This window comes from Magnolia sinica, chromosome 8 (genome assembly GCF_029962835.1).
Source record: "Magnolia sinica isolate HGM2019 chromosome 8, MsV1, whole genome shotgun sequence".
In the NCBI taxonomy this organism is placed as follows: Eukaryota; Viridiplantae; Streptophyta; class Magnoliopsida; order Magnoliales; family Magnoliaceae; genus Magnolia; species Magnolia sinica.
The window spans coordinates 43,577,994-43,604,626 of NC_080580.1; positions in this window are offsets into that span (position 1 = coordinate 43,577,994).

A 26,633-nucleotide genomic window follows, 5' to 3' on the forward strand; every position below is an offset into this window, starting at 1 on the left:
GGCAAGGAACGGTGCCCAAGTTTGTGTATCGGGGAGGTTGATGGTTTCAAGAGGCAGACCTGGGAGCGTGGCTGCCTAATTGAGTGTTGGTCAGGAAGTCGCGGATTCCTCCTTAGATGTTCTTCGTGGGGCCTCGTTTCTAGTGGCATTACTTCGTGAGGTCTTTTTCTTGGGGGCCATGATTCCTGTGCAGGCAGTTAATTATGGTTATGGTTGGTTGTGAGTATATAAGAGAGAGGTAGCGTCGTTAAGCACGTATTCCCAGGGTCCTTGTTACTTTATATTTTTATATATTTACACATAAGTCAGGCTCCCTATCCCGGTTATGAAAGTTTATGGTGGTCTATTCCCTTAGGTCCAGTTAATCTCATTCTCATTCTCCAATACCAACTGTAACATCCCAAGTTTTCACATCCAGAGTTTATACTTGTGCCCAAGAGATTCGGGTGTTAATAATGTAAAACTTGGATGCTTTGGAGCTCATGTCTCATCATCGTTATAAGTCACATCCATATACATTCAAGAAGGTAGCATTCACAAGATTAAAGTTAACTATATTCATTATTCCATAATCAAATAAATAATCAAATGCTCACACAATGGGAGCTTATTACAAGTTCTGAGTTGCGTAGTGAAAACATAAAGAAATAAAACTATAAACTAATTCTTCTAGTCTATTCAGTAAAGTCTTCTGCCAGGGTTTGATCTTTGAGGTCCTTGACCTGTAGATCACCTACATCATCTGTAGGGTTGGGAGAGGATCAACGCCCTACTCATAGTGATGGATATCCTTCAAGATTAGCGGTAATTCAAGAAATTGTATCATCGGTAGGGTTGGAAGAGGGTCAACGCCCTACTCATAGTGATGGATATCCTTTAAAATTAACAGTATTTCAAGAAATTCATAAAATAATGTAAGGGTTCTGATACGTCAAGTACTCCATACTACAAGAGGTATTAATGCATAAGCAATCTATATGAGATGCATGCCTAGCAAAGTATATGCAGTTTATCACACTTAGCGATCACCGCAATATGGAATATGATTATATTTATCCGACTCACCCCACATCTCATACTACAGAGATTCGTCAGCGTGTCCTACACTTAACGTGGTTTTACACAGTTATCCCAAGACAGCCATAACACATGACCGAGTGAATACGCCCCCAAAAATTGGAGCAACTATTTGTGACAACCAACCACCCCCCCCCCCCCAATAGAAAAGGAATTGATGTACTGCGTATACAGAACGACTCAAGTACACCAACCAGGGCAACATCAACCCGAGAAACATGGAATTATGTGTTGCACCAGGGCCGCTGCGGAAAATGCATTACGTCCACGATATTTAATCGATTGCTAGAGGAGGGATTCTTATCATAGTACTTGCACCAAGAGAGAATTCCTTAATCTATGGAAGGTTAAGAACATCAAGACACCTGCCAAGCCCTTAAGATAAAAGAGGCGAGTGACAATAACCAGCTCAAATAAGAGGCAAGTGACGAAGCTCAACTTGAATATGAGAAGCGTGGTTAAGGCCAACTCAGTAAATAGAAGAGCGGCGACGGCCGATTCTTTGAGAGGAGGGTGGCAATAGCCAACTCCATAATTAAAAGAGCGACAACCGTCGATTCTCCGATACAGAGAGTGATAGAGCCAAATCAACATGGTAAGGCAAGAACAAGGCTTGTATTCATAGCCTCTCATGAATTCAGGAATGCCTCTTACAATGAATGTCATGTAAACACTTCAAAAGGGCCAACACTTGATGATAACAATTTAAAATGAAAACAAAGGAAAAACAATATCAATCTGAGTACAGATAAAGGCATGTAAAAGACAAGTGTAAAGGCAAGATAAAATACATCAACTCAATTTAGACAAAAAGTATGTAAAAGACATGATAAAATAACATGAAGGCATAAAAGGCAGGATAAATATATCGTAAGCTTAAAGGATAAAACCCTCACCTTGGACTATCTGATTATCCACTCTTAAGATTATCTACTGAGAGGTACTTCCACCCTTTCCCTAATTTTTACCTGGTTGTATTTTATTAGAAGATGGATCAGGCTTAATTCGAGGTTTAAAGTTTATTGACAAACTGAGTTGACTCCGTTCCATATGCGGTGTTTCCTATCTCTATTACTAAAATTTAAAAAAAAAATTTAAAAATAATTCTTTTAAAGGATGGAAAGAGCCTTGAAACCTGATTCTTCTTTGGGACAACAGATGGATGCTGTTTTTCGGGACGCGGAATGCATACTACCCCCGCCCGTCCCTAGCACCGAACGAACAGTTTTGTGGGCGGGCCTACCACGGTGTATCTGTACATCCAAGCCGTCTATCCCTTTTCTTAGATTATTTTAAGGGCAAAAAAAAAAAAAAAAGCAAATCCAACGGTCAAATGGACCACACCACAGATGACTCTTGCATTTAATGCAACTGACATTTAATGCTTTTCTGCATTTTAATGCAAACAAGCTTATTATTTGGTGTGGTACACCTGAGCGTTGGATCTGCCTCATTTTTGTGTTCATGTCTTAAAATAATCTAAGAAAAGGGATTGACGGCTTGGATGTACAGATACATCGTGGTGGGCCTGCCCACAGAACTGCCCGTTCGAAGCTCGCTAGCGGCTGTTTAGAGTAACCCATCGCACCGACTCTCTCTCTCTCTCTCTCTCTCTCTCTCTCTCTCTTTTCTTTTCTTTCCTTTTCTTTCTCCTTCCACTTTTATAGGTGTGCGGTCGGCTGGAGTATGCGAAACTGCCTCCGTTTCGCAGGGCGTTGCGCGATGGAGACTGACACAGAAACTGCAAGTGGTTCGCTGACTGGTCGGGACACCTCCTTTCTGGCCTAGCTGTGATCGGATATTGCGGGCATCCTTGTGCGGCCTCAAAACGGACGGCCTAGATCACCTATTCTTGATTGCAGCGACCAGAAATCTCTCACCAGGCAACTCTGTTGGTGCGGGCGAGGTGTGCTGGTCATCTTCGGATGGTATTTCTCCTAGAGTTGGTCCGGTTGTGGCCATCGTATCCGATGAACGACTCGGATTTGCTTCATTCCCTCGGCAGTGGGCCCCACTGAGTCCCCGAATGGGTCGATTTGAATGTATGGGCGCGGGAATGAGAATGCGTAAAACAGGGCCTTGGGACTGGTCCAGTTTGCGGACCGATTGCGTGCGTGTGAGATGTTACCTGCATGTGAATTCGACTAGGGTGGGGTCGAATTTGTCTTCTGAACGGGATAGACGGTCCGGATCATCCTTCCAGATCACAGAGGTGGACCACAGCAGATCCCATCGGAATTGTCTGTTCGCGTGCGCGGTGGGAGATCCCACTTATTTCGGGATTTTGTGGTCGCCTCGTGTTTGATGCGATATGGTGTACGCGCATCTCATGTGCGCACACCCACACGTGGGGCCCACATGGGATTTGGGGTAAATCTCCACCGTCCACTGACCTTGGTTGGCTCACATTAGCGTTTATACTAAGGTGGAAAATGAATTCTAGTCCTAGATGAGTCGTTCTAGTGAGTGTTTTGATTAGCCATTGATCTTTGCTGGTTCAATGGCTGAAATTGGTTATGTACAGTCAACTTAGGGGGATTAGTCTTGATATAAGGTTCTACATGATTCGGATCATGGGAACCATATGTTTCAGAGTTTAGGAGTCTAAGGTGATGGTGTTTTCGTAATTATTTCTGATATAGGAGTTTTGGAAGGTCCGATGGTTCCACATGATTGTAAACATGTTTCTAGATGATTTTTATAAAAGAAGTTATGTCTAAATAATTATGAAAGGGGAGGTTATGTACTAGTTTATTCGTGTCGATTCACGTGTGCATGATCTTATTTTCAACTCAAGGGTCAGATGCCTTGATTTTGGTATCATTCTCAAATACGTTTGACATTGACTCTCATGATAGCGCTAGAGAACTTTTGATACCCGAGTATCAAAAAGTTCGGGGTGTTACAATACCATAGGAAAAAGTTGTGATTGTTAATTAATGGGCCACTTAAATTTGGATGAAGTTGATATTCGTTTTTTTAATTCATCCAATTTTATGTAACTTATCAACACTTCACATGGAAAATAAGCATGATGTAAACATTACAGTGGGCCATGGGAGTTTTTTTTCTTAATGGTAAAGTATTCAATCACCACTTTTTCCGATAGTATGGTCCACCTGAGAATTGGATCTTCTTCATTTTTGAAGTCATGACCTAATATTTCTTCCAACAGTAAGGGACGCACTATCTTATATTGGGTTGAGGCTGCACCTAATCCACTCCCTTCCACATCAGAAGCATAATGCTGGTGTGCCACACACCACCGACCTTGGTGGTGTGTTGTCATCACCAAGTTTTTTGGGCCCCAACATGATGTAATTATTATATCCACACCATCCATCCTTTTTCTAAAATCATTTTTGGGCATTAGCACAAAAATTAAATAGATCCAAAGCTCAAGTGGACCATATATAACACAAAGTAGTAGGGATTGAACGCCTACCATTGAAAACTTCTTAGGGCCACAAAAGTTTTGGATCAAGATGATATTTGTTTGGTCTCTTCATAAAGTTCTATGGGACATTTTGGACAATTTGGACAGAAAATAAACAACGTGATGAGCCAAAGAAAGGTTTCAATGGTGGGCATCATTGTCTCCACTGCTTCTGTGTTCTGGTCCACTTGAGCTTTAGATTTGCCTCAATTTTGCACTCATGCCCTAAAATGATCTCTTAAAAAAGATAGACTGTGTGGATATAACACATATATCATGGAGGCCCCCACAAAATTGGTGACAACAATACTGCCAAGATTGTATAATGTTGATTTAACCCATTTTGCCTCTTTTTTTTCCTAGTGATGGCATCTCCATGGTATATTTTTAAAATTTATCATCCAATGGCTCACGCCAAGACATCACTTGATCTTATGTTAAGGTTGCATGCACTCTACCTAGTACCACTTCCCATATGTGTGTGTGTAAACCTACTCATGTGAAAACTCATGCTAATGATGATATTTTCACTACAACAAATTAGGGCTTAGCTGACTGATGGGCTTACCCTTTGCCCGCAGCCCATTTTAACGGCTGCGGGCAAAAGGTCCATTTCTTTTTTTTTAAAAAAAAAACATAAAGGCCTATCCCGCAATATCTCCCTCTCTCTGCCTCTCTTTGCCTCCCCCTCGTATTTATCTACTTTCCTTTTTTCCTTCTTGCAACACCCGACAACAGCAATAAAGGTAAAAGCTCTGGAATTTTTCTCCGACCCGCTCCCTCGATTCTCTCAGAAAACCCTACTATCGATTTTCCATCTCTATATCTCTCTCTCACTTTAAATGCTGGAGGAGAGAGCTCTCCTTTGGATTCGCAGATCTTAACGAGCTCACGTTTTCAAAGGCGGACCCATTTGGTTATCGCGTTTGCATTGGATCTAGGGTTTCTTTTACTTTCTCGCTTCCTGTTTTATCGATTTAAGGTCAGAGCAAATGCAATCTTTTCGATCTCGTCTTCCCGCATTGTAAGGTTAGGGTTTCATCGACCTGCATTATGTTTTTTAGGGTTTTTTGAGTCACATTTGTGTTCTGCAACGATTTTTGGGGGTTTCTGGAGCTGCATTTTGATGTTGAGATTGTTTCATAGTATTTTTATTTTTATTTTTATTTTTTAAAAATTTTGTCTAATTTTTTTCATTTGTGCTTTGATGATGTAGATCCTTTAAATATTAATTAATTTATTTTTTAAAATTTTCTTTTAATTGAGGGATTTGAAATTTCTGGGAAGGAGATTGTTTTTTGGTGTAGTTCTTTGATTGGGAGGAAAAACAGAGAAATTGAAAAAAGAAAAAAGAAAAGAATAGAGATAATGCCTTTTTTGGTAATAGGTAGCATTTGAGAAACTGATATGTGCAGTATTTGATTTCCATTGTGGTTTGGGATGTCCATGTCAGAGATAATGCCTGCCTGGGAGAAAATCTGACCAATAACGTAATGGCTAATATGCAAAATAGTTATTGAGCTCTCCATCTACATTTATATGACAGTGGCAAAGATGTATAGGATCGAGATCGTTCATCTACTAGGCCCCTGTTTAGATGGGCTACACCTATAAACTTACACTGGTGGGATGAATTTATCCTCTGAGTTGATGATTTTTGTTGATTAGAAACCGATGGTTAGAAAAAAGTCTAACCAATGATTTACATACAATGAGCAGAAATTCTCCCATAAGGGGCTCCAATCAACCTGACTATTGGCTTATGGCACAACAGATGAGCTGTCTAGATCTCATATGGATGTATATTTGTAATATTAGGAAGATGGTTACAAGAGTACATGTGATCTGCAGTTATTCATTTATATAATTGTTCTTGTCCTCATCTACTTCCTGATTTGGAGCCAGACTCTGTTTTTGCAAATGTTGTGGTTATAGTTTGTGGCTCTATAAAATAAGTGAGTTAGAAGTTTACATGAAGCCCACCCAAATGTCTGTACAATCTGTTTTCTCATCAACACACTTATAGATGGTGAGCTCCCACCTTTTATTTATTTTTTATTAAAAGGAGAAATGGGCTGGCTTTTGTACTAGGTTGATCCTCATAGTGGGCCTAACCTATTAAAAGGTTTTGATGTTACATTCACTTAATAAGTTGGAAGTTATCTGTTTCCAACCATCTTTCTCTATATCCAAATGCACATACCACACAGAGAGCAAAAGGTAAGAGCACACCCCTTTAACTGTACCAAGAGATGAAACATGTTACAGCTTTTGGGAGGGGAGAAGTTGTCAATTATTTCCAAAAGGTATTTTAGCCCCAAACATACCTTTACACATGCCTACTTGAGTATGTGGGACAAGGTAGCCCCCAGCATGAAGATAATCATTTGCAAAAGTAAGGCTGGTCCACTCATTTTAAGAGGCATGCCCAATATACTCATTCAAGGCACACATTTGGCCTGCACATTGAGTGGACTGTCTGACTTTTGCATACTGTTTACTTCAAAAGCATTTCAAAATTGCATCTCTTACAAATTTACCATGCTAGTGCTATATATTTTGTCTGCATGGTAAACTTCTTATTTTGAATAGTTAGGAAACTATTCTAAGGCTTCAACTACCATAGATATCAATTAATATAGTGAGAATATATTTATTTAGATGAGCAGTGTTCACATTGGATGGTGCATGTGAACTTTCACATGCAATTCTTTTCCTGCAATAAACTTTCACACCTCATCAATGTATCACTTGTGTGGATAATATGAGCCATATAAAAGGTGGGTACGCTATAAATATCACCATGTGTGAACAATAGACCAATGGAAACATTAGGTTAGCCACAAACTTATTATGAGTCAGACCATTTACTCTATTCCTTAGTTTGGATGGCTCAGGTTGCCTGATGGGTGGACTATCCTGGTTTTTATCCCGGGTCATGTTTTTCTAAGCTTTCAAAGTTTCCGATCTGTGTCTGATTAATGGAACTTCTTACTATAATATTGGTCTGGTATTTTTTTAGTATATCCCAACTGTTGAATGACTTTGGTTTTTATATGCCCCACATATGACTGAGGCATATATGTTCTTTAGGTGGGCTCTAGCAAGTGTGTTGCCTTGGCCTCGTCGTTCTTGTGATCATGTAGGCTAATCTTGTACATTGAATGTGGAACACTAGTACCATTTTCTTGGTGGGACAACCTAAATGGGTAAGGAAGTTATCAAACCAAAACTGTGCTGGGCCCAACATGCCAGCTAGTTAGATGTGAGCATTTGTCATATGTGTGTACGAAGTTTTCTCCCTAGAGCCAGTTCTCACAAGAACTCAGTGCGAACCTTTGGGAACACATACATGAGGTCTCTAGTTCGATATCAGATTACCTAAAAAGACCCTCATCCCATATGATGTGTGTACAAAATGTAATCCATCCACTAGATGAATTACCTCGTGATCCTAGGGCCTAAAAAGGTGGTGGGACACAACAAAGTGGGAGGAGATGCCTACCCTTGATTTTCATCGGGGTCTACCTGAGTTGCAAAACAGTTTGATTTTTTTAGTTGGGTCTCCATTCATGGCTCAGTGGCAGACTTACAACAAGTTTCAACAAATAAATTAGACTCATGCATGTTAAGTTGCCCACAATCTGCCCAGGAACAAGTTCATGAGATCCAAGCCATTCATTATCTAGTTCCAAATGAAGTGCATTTTGGAACCTAAAGGATTTAAATCCTTTTGAATCTGATGAATGTGAACCAGTCCTTAGTTTCTTATTTTCTACTAAAATTGTGAGATCACCCTTATCAGACCACAATTAAACAATAAGATCCAGTTGATGCTGTAGGTTTCTTTAAGGCCCTGATACAGATCAAGGAACTGTCTCTAAAATTAGAGAGGCTATCAAAGAATAGAAGGAAATCACCGTTCAGCTGATCAACTACACAAAGAGTGGTAAGTTGCTAATATCAATACTTCTAGGTATGATGTCACTATATCATGTTAGTTCCATCACTTGTTGCATTTGGAACTCAACTTTTCCATGGCTTGATCAACTACACAGAGTGGTAGGTTTTACCTTTGATGCTTTTCCATGTGCTTGACCTTTGAAATCTGGGAACTGCAGGGAAAAAGTTTCTATAATTATGCTATTTAATTATATTTCATTTCTTAATATCTGTAACTTGCTTTTTTGTCTCATTTACTTTACTAATGGGAGTAGGTACATGTTTTTCTTAACTTAGGTTTCAATTGTTTCTCTATGGAGTGTAAATAAATTGAGACAGAAACAACCCTGGAAGCATATTAGATTATCAGTTTCCGTTTAATTTGGAATGAGAAAAAAAAATTAGAAAAAAAAAAAAACACCTTTTCTCCTGGATTTTTTGTTTTCAATTGAATATTACAATTATTGCTGGTGTTAACCAATATTTGTGAAATATTGCAAGTATCACTCCACACCATGTACTTGTACAACTGGCACCGTGCTGGCATATAGTGATAATATCGATATTGCGATATATCAACATGTATCAATGACTACATTATCGATACAAATCAATTTTTGTGATGCCCCTCTGTTTCATATCACTGACCTGCGATACTGAAAGTATCAGTCCACACCACTGATGCATTGAATACTGTTCCATACTATTAGTACACAACCAAGTGAAAACTGGTTGACATACCTTCACAATATTATCAGCATATTTCATTACCATTGACATAGAAATTCCACTGCAGGCATCCAATTAGAGAAATAAGATCCCAAGTTGACTTGAAAGTAAGGCTATCAAAGGTTACTGAGTTAGTTGACAGGCATTTATAGGTAGAAGCATTGAATCTAATTCTACAGATCAATGATAGATTAGTTTTCTTTGAGAATTTTTGTGGGATCACTGCCATTTATCTTCTGGGTTCTGCATTGCAACTGTGGGAGGATTTTCCATATGCATTTTAATGCAAGCTAATAGCTTGTCTCTACAAGCCTTACCTAGTACAAAGTTTCAGTCCATGTAAAATAGCAAACCCAAAAAAGAAAAAGAAATGAAATGAAAAAAATAGAAATAGGGCTACCAAAGACAGTCAAACTTAAAACCCTTTTTAGGGCTTCAACTCTAGAGGGATGTGTTTATTATTTTTAAATGACTATGCAAGTCATCCAAGCATGCAGCAGGTGGGCCCCACAATGCTCCAATTCCACTTTTTAGAAGAAAAATAGACAATCTTGGCATTTACAGTTTATTCAGAGTTGTTATATATGAGAATAAAGTTGCTAATCTTGATAACCATATGATGTATGCTCTGTATGTTTATTGAGTTGACTTATATTGCAAGGTCATATCAAAATTTATGCAAATTCAGTGCTCACGTGAGTCACAATAGGAAAATACAAATTTGGACAGTATGCTTTATATGTATTACATTTGTTTCCCTTAAATTATTATTGTGACTTGTTAGTTTATAATTGTGACTTGTGATTGTGATTTTTAAGTTAGATAATTAGTTACCCGTTTGAGGATTTCTATGTGGCCATACATAGATATGGTATGTTTTTGGTGGCATAGAAATTGCTCAAATTGTCCCATTTTGGACAGTTCAAGGTTAGATGGATAGTATGCTTTCATATAATCTATTTAAATGTTTATGCCTTATCTGCGGTCTATCTCCTCGTTTCTCTTTGGATATATTTCTTCCGTTTCGTATCCAATGCTAAATATCTTTACATTGCTTTAGATATTTGGCATCGGAATGTAACGTAAGTTCAACTTATCTGGAGAGGCATGGGGAGATGCTGCCGGATTTTCGGCGTGGACGTTTAAATGGGAATATGAAAGTATTACAATCTATCCAACCTTGGATGGGTAACTAATTTAGGATTTAATTAGCAGTTTTCTTAGCCTTTGCCGGCAGTTTTGACAGCTGGTAAAGTCTAGTTTTCTTGTAGTGTTTGATTGTCTTTATATGTGGATGACATGATATACACCGATAGTTCTTTTAAAATAACAAAAGAATAATGCAAAGGCTTTGTACATGATACATTAGGCCCTGGATGATACCATATTTTTAAGGATTATGGTTGCTAATACCTCAAAAGAAGCATGGGATATATTGAAGGAATAATATCAACGTACATTAAAGGTAATTATTGTGAAACTACAGACTCTCCATCATAATTTTGAGAATTTGTCCATGAAAAGTTCTGAAACAATGCAAGAATTTTTTTTCAGAAGTCAGCTCAGTAATAAATTAAATCAGACATATGGAGAGGAATTGATTAATCAAAAGATTGTTGGAAAAAATGTTATGGAGCTTTCCTCCTAAGTACAATCATCTTGTTGTTTCTATAAAGGAGTCTAAGGACTTGTCTATATATTCCATGAATGAATTAATAGATAGCTAGCTAGACACATCCACACTCTACTAATAGACTTTAACGGGTTTGAATTAACACCTAACACACCCTTTTAATTCAAACTTGTGGTTGTACTCCATCATGTAGCGGAATTTATTTAATTAACAAAATTCTATTGAGTCTATAAAAGTGTTGTTCTATTCAATGTAAATGTGTGAGCGAATAACAATTTTAGTTGAAGTTTGTAATTTTTATAGTGTCTTTCACTATATTTTCTATAGATTTGGTATCAAAGCCATAAGGAAGATTGGTATTTGTATAAAGCAGCAACTGGTAAGTGGGTATTTCCTCAAGTAGCATGGTAGGTAATACAAATACAGTAAGTAGATCTCAACTGAATGTTCTCACCTTTAATGGTAGTAATTATAATTTTTGGTGTATCAAGATAAAAAATCTATTTATTTCTTTTGATTTATAGGACTTAGTTGAAAATGGGTATTGAGACTTGCTAAATAGGAGAAGTTGATGGCAACTCAATGTAATGAGTTAAGGGAGAACCAAACACAGTGAAATACGTCATCACTTTCTCTGAGAGGTCGTGGCTAGAGAAGAAGTGGAGCTAAAGTATTACAACACCGAAGATCAAATGGTGGATATTCTCATGAAAGCCTTTAAAAGAAAAATTCAAGAAATTCCGTTCCATGATGGGAGTACAACCACAACTTTAAATTAAATAGGCATGTTAAATATCAATTCAAACCAGTGAAAGTGTATTAGTAGAGTGTGTACGCGTCTAGCATGCTACCTATTAGTTGCTAGGATAATGGGGAGTGGTTTGCAAGAGTGAGAAAACTATTTCTATTCTATAGGGTAGTTCCTATTCCATAGGTTTGTTAGGATAAGTCAACTCACGACATACCATGAGTTGAGTCTATATAAGTGTTGTTTTGTTCAATACAAAGGTGTGAGTAAATAACAATTTTAGCTAAAGTTTGCATTTTTTTGGTATCGTTTGTATGTTACTAGTATGTAGTAGATATCAATAGGTTATTTGTTTTAGTATAGCCCAATACAACTTGTATGATGAATTGTACTTGTTTTCATGTATGAATTTGTTTTAGTATAGCCCAATCAATTGCACATTTAAGGATTTCTATGTTGTCAAGAATATATATAGTATGCTTTTGAAGATAGAAAATTTCAAATTATCTCATTTGGATAGTATAAGGTTGGATAGATTGGAATGCTTTCAATTCCTTCATTTAAATAAACATGTTTATTCTACATCGTATCTCTTCTTTTCTTTCTATATATGTTTCTTACATTTATTTCCAATATCAAATATCCACACTTTGTGTGGATACTTGATGTGGAAATTAAATGCAAGATTAACGTATCTAGATAGCCATAGAGAAATGTTGTCAGAATTTCAGCTTAGGCATTTAAATGTGAACGTGAAAGTATTACAATCTATCTAATCTTGGATGGGTGACTGATTTCGTCATTTATTTAGGTTACCATTAAAGTATGTGGTGATCATTTATACTTCTCCAATTTATCAATCTCCTTATTTTTCCAAATCAGTATCTCTCGACTCGTAAATGATGTCTTCGTTATCCACACATCCAAGTAAAGAGTGGATGTCATACCATAAATTTGGTTTTCAGTGTCTATTCATCATAGCCTAAATCCAGTGCTAACAGCCTCCATAATACTCTGATTTCGACTCCTAGCTTACGCCAGGTTCCGAAAGCGGAATCTCATAAGGAGGATTCAGGGGAAATTATGAATTCAAGCATAATTTAAGAAACTCCACAAGTAGCATACGTATCCATTAATCAACCGCTTAAGGTATGATTCTGATAAGGTAAATAAAAAATATATCAAACATAAATAATGAACATACTCCAATATCACCATTGGCTACCCTCTTTTTTTTTTGTCAGCTTATTAGCACACAACACTATCAGTTGACACTTCACTATTAGCCACCCCCACTAGGGATCGATACCAAGATCTTAAGTGTTGAAATGAGGTATCTTTCACTCAGTCTACCACTTGAACTATGGATCAGAGTGTGCTACCCTCTGAAGTAAATTACATGTTAAACAATGTGCTAAGCTTTTTATGAAGCTTAGTAGAGTGCATTGTGCGCAATGCGTATGATAAATATATTGCATAAATAAACCAATATTAATATTAGAGTAAGCAAAAATGATGGAGGTTAAATATACAACTAGTAATACCAAGACTATACAATACATATTGTGATGTCATGTTATCACAGTAAACGTAAGACAAAAATAAAAGAATGCATGATGATTGATCAAGTCATGGTGTGTAGTATCATATACCGGTAAAGGTCTTACACCCAGGGCTACGACATATATTAGTCTGATACCTAGCATATGTAGTAATTCCAGGAAGATAGACTCATGACCCTAAATAGTCTCATACCTATTGGGGATTATAGTCCACAATTAGGTGTCACTTAGATTGTATTTACACATTCACAATCCCGAGTGCATAAATGCTAACTACGATGCAATTCATGAATGCCATATGTGATGCAGCATGCCAATTCTGACATCTAAATCCACATCTCAATGTGGTTCTCATTTAGACATCACCGGGGTCTTGTACACTTTCACACTGGCAGTTGCCACATTACTTGCATAACCAAGTGAGTGGAGGAGACCTCACTATCCACCTCATCAGTGATATGCCAAAATCCACTCGGCACATTGATAGTGAGCTCATTTCAAAGTTGGTCAAATTCAAGCCAGCATATAGTCCTATTCACCCGGGAGGGTAAGGTCACACCCCTTTCCAACCAACCCCGTGTAACAACCTAGATTTCAGGGGTCGAGTAGATACTCGACTCCCGACATCTCAGGTGCCACTTATGCTTTGCAGAAGCAGGATTTTACAATTCGTTTCACCTGACATTTGAGCAATTCATAGAATTAAAATAGACTATGCGATGTACTCTGAAATAAAAATAAATTTTAATGAAAGTAAATCAATAACAAGTAAAATATGTCTATCCACAGTACAGGACTACAACTGAGGAAAGTTTACAATTCAAAAATATATATACAAATGTGCAAAAAATATACAAAAATAACACTACCCTATGGCCCCATCGCTGACCCAGGGCAACTACAGTAGCCCACCTAGAAGCTGGCAATAGGAGAGCTCCTCCTCTGAGTTTATGGACGCCTCGTCCAGCGCATCAAATTCCTAATATCTGCATCTATGAAAGTGTCTGGTTGGTATTTTAAAATACCATCCTAGAGTGGAAGTGAGTGATCAATTAAGTGGGTTCCATTACTAATAAGTTATATAAGTTATCAATTTTATAGGAGCAATTAATGAAAAGCATATAAACACAAAGTTCCTAGCTACTCTTTTTAATGCATATGGATGTCATTATGATATGATGCACACCCTTACCATCCAACACTCCCTCGAGCGACACCATCTAATGTTCGTAATGCCAAACACTCCCTCAGTGCGACCTCGACTACCGAGTCGCCAACTTAACTAATGTTGTAATACCCCGGTTCCCGCAACCCGAGTACACTACTTGTTTTCCAAGAACCCTAATGTTAACCTTTAAAGATAGCTAATGTCACGTACATTTTTTTCTTTTATTATTAGAGTTAATAAACTAGTAGAGTATAAGAAAATCCAATATAAGAGAGAGTCCAAATATACATAACCAAGATTTCAAGTGGTTACTCAAAAACTTATACAAACTAATGTCTTAAAACTAAAGATTGAACAACCAAATAGTAAAAGTAGACTAGAAATTAAAGCCGTATAGCCATCGATCTCTCCATGCGACGCACCAGAGTCAACTCATACGTCATCCACGTATCCTGCACACTGAATACGGTTGATATCATCAATGGCTATCCCAGTGAGGTACACCCCTAAGTTTATCTTATCATCAAGATAATTAAGCATATTTACTAGGAACAGTGTATGATAAATACTTCACAAAGATTATCATAGAAATCATCTAAGGTTCATCAGATACACATTCATTAGATAAATTTCACAAAGATAATCTTGTTTATATGCATGGATGCATGCACATGCTCACATATTTGAGGATGAACATCCAGCTAGTAACAAGTTGCCCAAAGAGAACTAGCCACCCAGAAAAGTACTCAAAGATATGTCCAAGGAGAACTAGCCACCCTGAAAAGACTATGCATCGAAGTCACCGAGGAGAACTAGCCATCCAGAAAGTACTCAAAAATATGCCTAAGGAGAACTAATCACCCAGAAAAGACTATGATGTAACGAGGATGCCCAATGTGGACTAGGCTCTCGAAAAAGTACTTAAAGGTACGCCCAAGGAGGACTAGACACTCGAAAAAGTCCATGCAACAAGGATGCCCATAGCGACATGAATGCACGAAATAATGCTTTAGGATCACCCAGTACAATACTCTATGGTACAACCCATAGTGATCTAAGAAACCCCTATGTCTTACATCAACTACTTGGTAAAGTCCGCATGCCATGAAAATGAATGTTAGCCCAACTATTATTATTCGAATTTCAAACAATCATTTTAAGAAAGCTCAAGGGTCATTATGAGAGGTTTGTCACCTAGCATAAGCCGGCAACTCAGGCATAGTGTCTTATTCCGCCAGCCCTGGCTCATGAGACTAACAAATATGGTGTTTAAAGGTAATCCAACTCAACTAGTGGTTAGTACTAATTAAACAAGCGGAACTTACTCATGAGTAAGAAAATCATTCGTAAAAGCTACTTAGGGCAATTTTTCCATCAAGCCACCAGAGGTAACCATATAATCAAAGCCACAAAGAGCAACTAGCCAATCGAAGCCACATAGGGCAAATAGTCCATTCCAGGATGCGATGAAAGGAATTGACCCCAAAAGCCACAAAGCCACAACAATTCCTTAGATGGTAGGTCTACAATAAAACTTTAATTTAATTCATTAGATACAATGGCCACTAGTTCGAGGACCTCCAAATGTACTATAAAGTAATCACACGTGGTCAAACAAGCCATAAACAATATCAATGACACTTACGCATATAAGATATTCATTTTAAGATAAAATAAAGATATTTAAAATCCATAGCATGTTCAGATATGTGAATTTAAATCTAATTCATCAATCGATTATAAGTAATCAAAATCAACAAGAGTAATGAACCACATTAAGCAATTAAAAAAGATTAACGAATAAGAATGAATAAATAAGCTAACTATCGTGATGTAAAAAAAACTTGAAGGTAATCCTCACCTTAGGGTTAGATTATCCCTCAGCGTTAGTAGGATTGGATGTTCACGCTTTAAGATCGACATCTAACATGATTAACATAATTAGTGTAGTTAGATTCACGATATACCTAATTTATATGGTTGCAGTTAAAGCTAGGTATTTCAATAGATAGATTTAGGGTTTTGATGTATTGTTTAGAATTTAGGGATTTGAAATATAGTTTGCACAATCAATAATGATTTAAAAATTTAAAATTAAAATGCTAATAATTTTTAATATTATTATAAAAATAATAATTTAATTAAAATTAAAGATGATTATAAAATTAATTGAGAGCAATATTTTAGCAAGAGTTTATAATACTAACAATTATAATGATAATAATAATAACTAAAGTCGATAATAATAATAATAATAATAATAATAACAATAACAACGAATATTATTCTAAATTAAATGAAATAACAAGAGAATACCTCTCATTCTTCCCTTCTCCGCCTTCCTCATTTGTAGTCTTATATAACACCTAACAGAATTTGTAGTCAGATTCAACCACGCTTGAGGAGGATGAGTTGGACCGCAATCAACCCCTACTGAGTTAAATTGGTAGCATGGAATCCACACAACTTGGTTTAAATCCGAGCCAAATCAAGCCCAGTTGTTGTCCCAACCAACTCTTTGTACCAAGCCCAATCCAGGCCTGCCATGACTAAGTCCCAAACGAGTCAACAACTTGTCTTGAGTCAGTGAGTCGACTCGACAACAGCCCTCCAGGGAGAAACGACGTCCCACTCTCCTCTATCTTTCTTCTTCCAAACTCCTTGCTGGAAGTCTAACAATGGGCGTTAGAGCTTGACCCGGCTCAACTCAGTTAAACTTGACGATTTCAGTGAGTTGACTCAACCTAACTCGACAGCGAGTTTAGTTCCAAAACTTTCCTTCTTCCTTTCATTCTCTTCTTCCTTCTCATCCTAGTTTTCTTCTTCTTCGTTTCTTTCTATTTCTCTCTTGCCGAAATGTCCAACATCACCTCCATTGCGAACAGACTAGGACAAAACTCAGCCCGTGACTCAGCTCACGACTCAACCTAGTCCACTCGATGTGGCGAGAAGCTTCCCTCGCTTCCCTTCTTCTTTGTATCTCCTTCTCCATTGCTCCTGCTTCTTTCTCTTCTTTCTTTTCTCTGATGGAATGACCAGGTGAAAACTAGGGACTCGGCCCGATCTTGCAGTGACTCAGCCCGAGCCAACTCAACTCATTGCGGCGGCGTTTCCCTTTCTCTTATGCTTTCTATTTTTAGAAAGGGAGGCCTAAAAGATGGCCTTTTATAAGGCTTTTTAAATTCCTTTTTGGAAGATTCGGACGCACCAACTAATTGCAGGATTAGTTAGAGTGTTTGTTCTAATCGAGAGAGCTTGCATATAAAACTCAAGATCTGGCTTGCATGGAGGAAATCCAACATTTTGGATAGACTTCTGGCATCAGGTTCCACTGGATGACTGCCTCAGATCGGTCAATGGGGCCCACTTTATAGTGTTGGGTTATTTGGGCGATTGAGGAAGATGACCGGCATGATCATGGCGGTTTCTTATCTAGGGACTGATCCTACGATTCGAGGTTTATGGATGGTCCTGATTGGACTTAATATCATTTTGGGGTCCACCCTTTCGATGGTTGACCACCATTTCTTGGTGGATTCGAAGCTAACATGCGGCGACAAGAGGTTTGGCTACTGAAGCCCTAATCGCGGCTTGGAAAGCCTTAGGGCGGAGGGCTAAGATAACTCCACGTGGATATCTGGGATGAATGGAGAGATTTGCACGTGGACTGCCAGACTGTCACAGGTAGTAACGGAGAGTTTCCATTTTCGGGAGCCACGTATGCGGCACTTCTTGCATCAAGTGTGATGAGTACGCACGCGTACAGATTCGCACGAATACCTTAGGGTGTGGTCGGATTTGATTTCCTTACAATATGAACGGTTCAGATCATTGACGTGATCTCATATAATGGGTCACAGATTACGCTCATGAACGACGTTCGTTTAAACTGCGCTCGAGCGGAAAATGCAGGAAAAGGAGAGAATTTTCTCTCTTTTTCGTATTATTATCGAGTCAGCCCTGTTTGACCGGGCTGATCAGTTCGGTGTCGTGCGGGTACACACCCGATTACGTGCACACGCTCCCAAAGGTGGGGTCCACACTAATTCTTAGTGCAATCCACTCCGTCCATTTGATAATACGGGTCCCATCACGACCTTTTGCTATCAATCAGGCAGATCCAAAGCTCAGTGGGCCATGCAACTAGGATTTGTATATCCATATGATGATATTAAATGATTTATCAATTGGATTGCTATTAAATGTGACAGATCCCATTCTTAAAGAGTCTCACAAACTACCTGAGGGAAATGTAAGGGTTGGTTTTGCATTCAAATACCTAAATTTGTATATTTTAATGATAGATAGCCCCAATCTAAGGTGGTGGACTCGATGAACGATGAATCCGATGATTTAGATCTTGATATTGATCACGGACAGCTCATCTTACCTACCAATTTCGTGATCTTAGGAATGGATTTTTCAGATGGTGTGATGGTCCATTTTGAGATTCAATGGATGGATAGTTCAATCTATGGATGGTAATATCTTCGAACAATCTAAGGGTCCTAAAATGTTGGGGTACGGTTCTATTTGTCTAACAAGGTAATTAAATGCCCTAAAAAGATGAGTTTTACTGATAATGTGATAGTTCATTTTGAATATCAATGAATGAATTGCTTAATATATGGATGGGGACTACTTTCGATAGTCGAACTTAGACTTGAGTAAATGTGAATATCCAAGTATGTTACCTTACATGGTAACACCCGAGTACTGAAAGTATGGGGTGTTACAAATGCGATGTGATGTAAATATATTGGCCAAGTATTTAGTTACGTTCATTCATCCAGCAGTTTAGGGAAACTGGGACACCCTATCAAAGTCAATGCCCTATCCCGATTGCGGGGCCTGGGCGACCACGGTGACCTTACTCCTGCATTCCTTGATCCTTTTAGATTTGTCACTCTTATATAACACATACGAAGGCGGATTATAAGCTAAATCACTCACGGTCAGTATGGGGAGGCTCGTCACCCCAGCGTAAGCTGACAGGTTGAGCATAATGTCTCATTCCACCATGCCCGGCTCATGAGGTGGGTTTGTATCATGGATTGCTCGCGGTCACTACGGAGAGGCTCATCACCCCAACGTATGTCAACAGCTTGAGCATAGTGTCTCATTCCACCATGCCTAGCTCACGAGACTTGTGGATCGCATCATAATTGTTATTAGCGGGCACTACATAGGCGTAGGGTGTCTTAGGTTCAACAGGCGTGATTATACATGGTTAATAAATATGGTTGGTCAGTTAGGGGGCCAATTTATCTGATTCAGGCGAATTATGAGACATCCGGCATTGGGTGCAAGCAACCTACATAGTCCAACTACTGCCAACTACCTGTGTTTGACCTAAATTAGTCAAATTGGTCGCTAGGCAGCCCAACCCGTGGGGCTGCCCGTGTGGGTCTTAAAATTTTGTTGGCCAACCCGGAAAATGAATTAATCATCTAACATATCATGGGAAATCATAACTACTCTTAGTCATAGAAAAATTTAGGCATGCATATCTATAAGTGTAAGCATTCAACATAATCAAAGCGTATTAATGACATGCGGGCACATTTCTCCCAAATCATAACAAATTTGGGGATCAATCAAAAATTAATTTCATATAATAAGAATTTGAAATGAGGAAGGGCAGCAATTCAATATCTTGGCTTAATCTAGCATGAAATCAAGCAATTTATTATTTTGGACATGGATAGGCAGATTTAAAGAGAAATAACTATCAATGAATTTCTCACCAATCAACATGCAAAAAAAATTTCACACCCACAATCATTAACTTCAGCCTAGGTACGATAATTGGTCACCTAAGACTAATGGTCCACACCTAAAAATGGTTTAACGGTTCGGAATGCCTCTCATAGGGTTTTGGACCCAAGGATTGGCATATCGAGGCCTTACGATGACAAAATTAGCTTGTAAAAGCACATGCACAAGGTTCTATGATGCTGAAAGTTGGAGAGGGCTAGAGGGTTACCTTTCTATTGCCGATGGGCCGCTTCTACGACGGTGGATTTGTGAGCTCCGACGCGGGATTGTGGTAAGAGAGGGAAATTTTCCAAATTTCGGCTCCTTGGAGCTCCCTCTCTCTCTTTACTCTCTCCTCTCTCTCTCTCTCCTTCTTGTAGAAAAATACGTATGATAGTGAAGGAGAGAGATTTTGGGACTTATATAGTCTGAAAATTTGTCTAAATAGCCCTAGGAACTCTTGTTTTAACATATATACCCCTAGTGGGTAGATTTCTGGTCTTTGGGGCCATCCCAGTGGCCCCCTGGCCCATTTGCACTATGGAATAGGTGTCCCATAGTCAAATGAAGGGTTGTCCCAAGTTTAGTGGCAAATAAATGAGTCAATTGATCATAGGGGCCTAATTTGCGATCAACGGTCACCGATGTTCGATTGGGGTCCCAAGTACACGGATATGAGTAGGGAAATATCCCTGGTTCAGGACCCGAGTTTGATTACAATTCAATAGTTGGAATGTCATAACTTCACTAAAGAGTGGAAAGTTTATTTCACTTAAGTTTTTAGATTTGAGCCTAGGGGATTCGCATGTTTCAAGCACTTGGCTTCTGGCCCAAGTTGTGCAGTTCTGGTTACTATCTTGATTTTTCACCCGTGATGGAAGTTAAGCCTAGTGAGACAGACATTATTTTATAATTTCAAAACTAGTGGACCACTAACGAGCAATCTGGAGCTCATTCAAGTAATCAGGCATTTTTTGAATGAATTGGGTAGGGAGATTTCTTGGGTGCAATCGTTAGGGTCTGGATTAACTAAGTTCACAGTGTGGCCTATTCGAAATTAGCAAAAATGGTGATTCGGTCATGATCACTCTAAACCGTTGGTTCTTAGGCTAAAGGGGTAAATAGGTTGACTTGGTCCATTAGTTAAGATCCTGGTCATAGTTGGCTCAACTTTGGATAGATCTTTAATTTAGTTACAATTGTCTTGATTAGTCAGTGATGGGTCGGTTAGATTTGAGCCCTAGATGAACAATTCACGAAGCTAGAGTTGAGGTTTAAGTGATCATGCGGATTAGTTAGCTTCATACGGTTGGTTAATCGAATTTGTACAGTTCTTTACTAGTATAACCTACGTATGTCACGCCCTAAACTCGGAAACCGGGCTCACAAAATTCTCGATTGCCAAATCTGATGCCGATAGCCTCCATAGTACCCCGCTTTTCGGCACCTAGTGCCCATATGCCAGGTTCCGATCCTGGGATCATATGAGGAGGATTTTCAACATGAAATTTGATTCGTATTAAGCATAACCAAACATAACCCACAAACGACAACCGACAACTCTATCACATTTTCACTATGATAAAAAACTTATAAGTACAATGTGCATAAAGAGAAATACAATAATGATAGACAAAAGCTCCAAGATGATCTGCTATGCGCTCCTGCCTCAGCGCTACTGCGATCCAACGCCACCTGCACACAATGGCCGTGCATAAGCTTACGAAAAGCTTAGAGGGTGGTGAAAGTGTATGTGCAATGTAGTAATACAATTATGTAATATCAGAGTAATGCGAAATATGCTGATGAATCCATGAATATTATTAGCCGTACCAAGGCTATGCGATGCAAGGCATGAATGATGTCGACCATACAAGGGTCATGCGATGCGAGATGCAACTCAAGCATACCAATACTCATCTGAGTCCATATATCAATACAACTCAACTCTGGAATATCATCATGGTCTACTACACTCTAAACCGGATGTCATCCCATTGGGCGCAACAAGGTGAGTGGAAGAGACCTCACTATCCACCTGCCAATATCGGGCCCAGCTCGTTGATAGCGGACCCATTCCTTGAGCTAGTCAAACTCAGCCTAGCTTTGCCCCACCTCTCAAGCGGGTAAGGCCGCACTCCCTTCCAACTAACCACGACACAGTGGAAAGCGCGACCTTCTCTTATTCGGCACTCGGCGCTCATGCATCCACCCGGTGTATACGTTGGAGTAACCTCCTGGTACCATAAGGGTTTAGGAAATTTTACCCAGGGACATCTATAGCACCCCATGTAGAACAAGATTTCTGGTGTCCAATCCTGCCAACCATGATATGCCTGTGGAGGCTACGGCCCTAATGTCGCTAGGGTGCACAGTATTCATGTCACACAATGCAAGATGCATGAATCATGCTATCCAGTCATACAACAATCATGCGCGTATCGCGCGCTCATGTGGACAACTCCCCTTATCAGGGAGTCCCAGAACAATCTACCCAATGGCATGTACCATGATCAATCACTCCTTATATCAAGCATACATATGATACGTATGTGCATGAATCATGGGGCTATACTAAGCATGTTACACAATGACGATGTACCCCCCTTTATATCTAGGTTAGGCCTAAGTGGCCTACCCAAAGCCTAAGGATCCGGAAAGGGTTCCTTCTCTATACTATTATATAGCCCTGCCAGATGCCCTGGGGGGGCCCAAATGAGTCCTAGATGGACTCTAAAATAAAAGAATTAATCCTACTAACAACTAATGGGGGCCCAACATCTTGGGATAGTTCAATGAGAATAGATGGATCATGCAAATGGGGCCCAATAATTAGGGTCAACCCACTTAGAGAATGATACGAATGGGCCTAACAAGGCCTAAGGGAAGGTCATAATGAGGACATTTAACCATCATTGCCCATTAATGTGGACATTTAACTAACATTCCTCCCAAGGAGTGGCCCATATAGAGCCTAACATATAGTGGGCCCATGACCTCATACAAGGGATTTATACACAACGTAATGGGCCTCACGTACATCATATTGGGCCTCACTCATGGGCCTCACATATAACACAATGGCCACGTCCTATGGGCCTCAAATACATCACAATGGGCCTCGCCCATGGGCCTCGAATACATCACATTGGGCCTCGCCCATGGGCCTCAGATACATTTTAATGGGCCACGCCCATGGGCCTCAAATACATCACAATGGGCTACATCATATGGGCCGGAAATATATCACAATGGGTCACGTCCCACAGCCTAATACACACCACAATGAGCCTCAAGTGAGACCTTGGATTACACCAAAAATAATTTCAATAGTTGCAGGTGTAACATGTGTATCACCGTACATTATCATTCTATGGGGTACATGGCTCACTAATAATGATCAACGTTGTCCAAACATTGTCTATGTAAATCAGCACCATCCAAACATTGTCCATGTAAATCAGTGTTGTCCAAGCATTGTACATGTAAATCAGCACTGTCTAAACATTGGACATGTAAATCAGTGCTGTTCATGCATTGTCCAGCACTGTCAGCACCTGTCCAACTGCTGGACAGCTGTATAATACACATACATCAAGGTCAGGCCCACATAGATGGGCGGTGTAGATCAAAGTAGACATCATGTGGTGCCCACGTGGGTGCACGGTTTGGATATAACATACATCAAGGCCAGGGCCCACCTGACCTGCTAATGTCGTACAGCAGCCAAAGAGAGAGAGAGAGAGAGAGAGAGAGAGAGAGAGAGAAGATGGGATGGAGTGATGGATGGAAGAGAGAGAGAGAGAGAGGAGATGGGATGGAAATGCTGACTTTTGGGGTTGTTGTGTAAAAGAGGTATGGGTGGTGATGGGGTGAGTGATGTGTTGGGTGATGTGTTGAGTGATGTGTGTACTTGACTTGTACTTGACCCTTGATGGGATATTTTATAAAGATTCCTCTCTAGGACATCATAAATGCGCGGCGTTTCCTCGAGATATGTGCGGTCCCACAACTCCTAGCCTGGGTATCGCCTTAGTGCATGAGACGCGGCGTTGGAACGGCGGTGATGACAAGGTTGCTAGGTACAAGTTGTAACTGCTATAGTTTATAGCCTTTTGTGTTGTCAAATTTGTGGTGCCAAAGACACTACTATGAAGCTTGCATTTGTAAAGAACAATGCTCTACTCAAGATCAACTTAGTTTAACAAGCACTGTTCACAAGTCAAGAATCTCAAGAAGCTTTCAAGTTCAATCTCAAAATCTCAAGAAGCTTTCTAGTTCAATCTCAAGATCTCAAGAAGCTTTCAAGTTTGAGCTCCATTAAGACTTCAAGCTTTGCTACTTTCAAAGGTCACTTGTCTCCTGTGTTCAATGTCCTTACTTCACTATAAAGGTATGACTGATCTTAGGTTGACCTTTAGAGTAGGTCATTCTGGATACATAATTCATATGTTTTATATAAGTGAGTTTGGCCTGTTCTAAGACTAGTCCTGGACTTTGTTCGACTAGTCCTAGCATTGCTTCGACTTGTCTAAACATTTTCTAGATCAGCCGTAAGTTTGTTACAAAAATTAAAAATTTTCTATTAGGCTTCGACTAGTCCTAGGGACTGTTCGACCAGTCGTAGGAATAGTGTCGACTGTATCTTCGACTAGTCGTAGACCTACGACTCAAAGAACAACGTTGAAATTAGGCCACCTACGACCAGTCGAAGGGATCCTACTACCAGTCGAAGGAGACCTACGACCAGTCGTGAAACTGCCAAATCTTATCGCGCCCGAATTTTCAAATATCTGTTGGTTCTACGACCAGTCGTAGAGGTCATTAGACTAGTCGAAGGCTGATTTTCTCACCTATAAATAGAACACGAATCTCTGAATAATAAAAGCAATTCAAGTTAATTTAATTCGGTCTTCTGAGAGATAAGTCAGTGCTCCATTTAAGCTAAGTGTGTATATTTAATATTCTCTTTCTTTAGCTTTCTTAATTGATTTTGTTTCTTGTATTCCAATCTAATCTGAAAAGAGGAATTGTTGTTTTCCTTTTTCTGGAATCAAAATCAATTAGAGCTAGCCCTTTTGTTTTAATTTAAAATCTATTAGAACCTAGAACCATTATAAAGTGAGTATTGGACATTGAACTTTGACATTCAAATCTTTACTTCGACTTGGTTCTTCTGGGCTGCTACAACGAAGGAGAAAATTAGGTATTTTACAATTTGTGTAATTTACATTGTTTAGTTTTATTTGAGGTTAAGCCAGAAAAATCTCAAAGTTGTTGGTTATCTGAGGAGAGCCAGAAAACTTAGAAGTGAGGGTTTTTGAATTGTGTAAGCCCTTTAAAAAAGACACAATTGTGAAGATTTTGAGTGAACCTGTGAAAACCTATTTGATAGTGAACGCTAATATCCCCTGTGTGAGGATATTAGGAGTGGAGTAGCATTCTGTGTGGCTGTTGTTTAATAGTTGGTGAACACACAGGCGAACCACTATAATTCTTTGTATAGTGGATGTGTGATTTATATTTCTTATCTTTTATCATTCAAAATTGTGGAATGTTTGTGTGGATGTGAATGTTGTAAATTTTACATTTCAAGCTCAGTGGGGAATGTTGTAATAATGAAGATTTACATTTCAGCATTATATTTTTGCTATCTCTTTATTACGTTGAGCTTCAGTTTCTCTATTTGTTTTAGAAATAAGGTTGTCCTACCATAAACTTTGGTTTTTGGTATAAGGTTGTCCTTAGAACAATTTTTGTTTCTATTTCTCTATTTTGGGTTGCCTTCCATTCCTATACTGTGATTGGTGTATAGTGTTATCTATTCTTTGTTTCATATTCCGTTATATTTAAATTTAATTTGGCATAGTCCTATTCACCTCCCTCTAGGACATATAGCTTGGCCATTTCAAGTGGTATCAGAGCCTAATAGCTCGCTCTTATTGCTTTTTATTTGGATTTAATTCCTGAGCTAACGATCTAAGCTATATATAAGATGTCAAATTTTGATAGCATATTAGTCACTAGGCCTCCACCCTTTGATGGCTCCAACTATGCCTATTGGAAAGCCAGGATGAGGATCTTCCTCAAATCCATGGATGAAAGTGTGTGGCTATCCACAGTGAATGAATGGACCCCTCCTATCACTGAAGTAACCGGGATTGATGGTTCAAAATCTATGAAAATTACACCGTATTTCTCTTGGACCACACTTCAGAAAACTGAGAGTAGTGCAAATGTTAAAGCACTAAATGCAATTACTTATGCACTATCACTGGATGAATTCAAAAGAATTATATCCTGTGATTCTGCAAAACATGCTTGGGATATATTGGAAATGACACACGAGGGTACTTCAATTGTCAAGAAATCTAAGATACAAATCCTCACAACTAAATTTGAGGAAATACGTATGGAAGAAAATGAAATATTTATGGACTTCTATACTATATTAAATGACATTGTAAACTCTATGTGGGGTCTAGGCGATAAAATTCCTGAAAGCAAGATATGTGCTAAAATACTACGCTCACTTCCTGAACGGTTCAATTCTAAAGTAACCGTAATCCAGGAACTTCGTG